Source organism: Herpailurus yagouaroundi, unplaced genomic scaffold, assembly GCF_014898765.1.
Source record: "Herpailurus yagouaroundi ecotype Mexico unplaced genomic scaffold, PumYag 67793, whole genome shotgun sequence".
In the NCBI taxonomy this organism is placed as follows: domain Eukaryota; kingdom Metazoa; phylum Chordata; class Mammalia; order Carnivora; family Felidae; genus Herpailurus; species Herpailurus yagouaroundi.
The window spans coordinates 13,969,183-13,972,187 of NW_024420586.1; the positions used below are offsets into that span (position 1 = coordinate 13,969,183).

Consider the following 3,005-nt stretch of genomic DNA (forward strand, 5'->3'; position numbering starts at 1 on the left):
GGACTGATTCCAGGGCTGACACAAGTCAGCAGGAAGACAACGTGACCCGTAGGGATGTACAACAATCTCCACTGTGAAACAGCTCTGTGCACAGAGCCCTGCCCTGCTGTTGGCCACGCCTCCCATGCCCCTCCACGCCCTCCCTACGCCCTCCCCCCCCCCTACGCCCAGCCCCGCAGGCGTAACCGGATGTCCCACCCCCTGACTTCCTCCCACAAATCTTTCGGCTGTGCGGGATTCCATCTTAGGCCTGTGGAACCAAGTCAGCCGCCGGAGAGGCCCGGTTGCACCTCGGCAGCAAGTAAGATTCCAAATGAGGACTGAGGGGACCTCCTGCCACAGAAATGAGGGGACCCATTAGATGAGAGCCCCAGTCCAACCCAGGGAGGCGCCAGACCAGTCTGTCAGGCTGATCTACCATGCACTTCCATTTTGGATCTGTTTGAGGTGAAAGCTTTCTGTGGGGGGGCTAAGAGTCCCCTGACTTACTGCTAGTCCAGAAGAGGCTCCCGAGTGAATGCTGAGGGAACCACTCACCCCAGACAGCGGCGGGCTCACCGAGCCTCAGCCCGTCTGTCAGCCCTGACAGACTTCGGGCAGGGGCGATGGGAAGTGTGGCTGACTTCTGCCTCCAGAGTCTGAGGGAGGTGAGAGCTTAGTCTGAGGTAGTTGGTGTCACGTCGGCAAAGGCAGGAGTCCCGGCGAGGACCCCTCGTGAGTTCTCATGCTTCCACTGATCCCGGGTAGCCGTTGTGGCACAGCGTCAAACCTGTGTTGTCAGCTCTTGATGCCGGTGGATGGGGTGGCTCCTCACTTCCTTTCTGGGTGTCTCAGACTTGTGGGGCCTCGATTGGAAGGTGGAACGTCAGGTGATAGATGGCAGTGGTAATAACACCAAGCAGTATTCAGGTTGCCTAACGCATGTAAGGATTGTAGGCTCGACCAACTGATGGGGGAGGAGCTCCAAGGAGCCCTTCCCCTGTTGTCAGCCCTGAGAGGCGCAGGGAAGGGATGGTGGGCGGAGGCGACTTTTCCTTTCCTCCTCTGGGGCTCAGGAGGTTAAAGGATTTGTTAAGTCAGCAGGAGTTCCAGGCCCTGGCAGAGGTCATTGAGCCATATTTGAAGGGCAAACTCGCCACATACGAGTGTAGTTGCACAGATCACAGGGAACCCTTGGGAGATTCTGAGCAGTGATAGCCAGAGGAGACACCCAATCACTCCTCCATGGCGTTCACTGGAATGTGACGGCTTTTATTGTCAATGGGTTAAAGTGAGTTTCCTGAAAGAGGTTTGAGGGGCCTGCCCCCCACAGAACATACTGGTCCCAGAGTGTCTAGCCCCTACTGTGAATACTGGTAAGCCTGGCTATGGTGACTAGATGAGACTTTTCATGCCTTCTCACTTGTCTAAGAGAGAACAGGCCTTTGGGGAGCAAGAGTGGCATTAGGAATCAGACACGTTCTGTCTGACGCCCAACCATTAGCCACAGTAAAGACCTTGAGTGAGGGCTGAGAGAACTACCCATCCCAGAAGACTGGAACCTATCATAACCCTACTTAGTTCCCGTGACAGCCCTGGGAAGTTCTGGGCAGAACGCTTATGCTGAGACATTCCCTCATTTCCTGGGTAGTGAACTGAGGGTGATGAAAGTTCATCCGGGGAAGTGATATCAGATCCCGGGCCCTACCAGTAGTCGAAGAAAGCACCCTAAGTGAGACTGATGGAGACACCCACGTCAGAACAGACTGATAGCTACAGAACTGTGTCCCTTTGTCACACCTGCAAAATTGGATGTGATGGGCCCCTAATTCCTCCCAGGGCAAGAGTCTTATACACTGTCAAGATTCAAGATACAGATCGTGATTGAGCAAACACTTGACCATCCACTTGAATGCAGAGGGGACCCCATGATATCTGCCCTACGCCTATACTTGTTTCCTGAAAAGCCCCAGACAAAAATGGTCAGAAATCTCTTTTTTTTAAGTTTATTTTATTTATTTTGAGAGAGCACAAGAGGGGCAGAGAGAGAGAGAGAGAGAGAGAGAGAGAGAGAGAATCCCAAGCAGGCTCCTCACTGCCAGCATGGAGCCTGATGTGGGGCTTGAACCCACAAACTGTGAGATCATGACCTGAGCCGAAATCGAGAGTCAGATGCTTAACTGACTGAGCCACCCAGACGCCCCTGTCAGAATCCTTAGCACTACAGGTTATACACTGTGGTCCTAGGGAGGTGGCAGTCTTGGTCTGCAGGGGGTGGGTTCAGATTAGCAATGGATAGAGTGACCAGACAATGCAGGAATTTGTATAGAAACTCACAGTAAAGAGCGAAAACAATCCAGCCCAGAACATAGGATCACCGAGGAGCCCCCGTACCTTTATCAGATCAGGGTAACTGGGCAAGTATCCCATGCTAAATTGTGTATTCTCTTCCTTCCTGGGCATTTCAGGTGGTTGAGGTCCTTGGCCTACGTGCCCACGTTACACGAGGTCCGCAAAGGAAGGATCCCAGGGCTTGCCAACAGTCACAGCAAGCGTCCTGAATGAGGTCCAAAGGGCTTACTCACTTGAGAACAGAGGGACCCCTAGAATGCCTAGCTCCTCCTATTACTCCAGGAAAAACCCAATAAAGGTGGATACATGGCATCCTCCCTAAACTTCTTGGGGTGACTCAGGAAAATAAAGCACTCTTGTATCATGAGTGATTAACATCACTTGGCAGACTGGTCCTGCCTGAGGCCCTACCAGTAGCCAATGCAAGTACTTTGAGTGCATACTGAGGAACTGCTGACCACAAGAGAATGGGGAAGACAAGCATAGCCTGGCCCTGTTCAGTGCTGAGAGGCTATGGGCAAGGCTCTATGGTAGTTGTGACCACTAATTACCTCTTCCCCATCTTGAGGCGAAGCCTTTGGTCTCAGGGGGCAGTGCTAGTTCAGGAAATGAAGAGATCCCAGGATTTGCCTGGATTCAAAGCAGGGCAACGGAGTGAAAACCGGGGGGGGGGG

The 3,005-nt window shown here is 53.0% G+C and overlaps 1 protein-coding gene across 1 annotated transcript in view; it reads left to right on the top strand.

Annotated features, from left to right (window-relative positions):
• The first annotated feature begins 211 nt into the window (after positions 1-211).
• The window catches only part of LOC121026075 (melanoma-associated antigen B16-like), a 5,054-nt gene continuing 2,260 nt past the window's right edge, over positions 212-3,005 (top strand). Inside the window, exon 1 of the mRNA XM_040468893.1 lies at positions 212-301. The gene's annotated coding sequence lies outside the window, so the exon portion shown is untranslated. The remainder of the gene's footprint in view (positions 302-3,005) is intronic.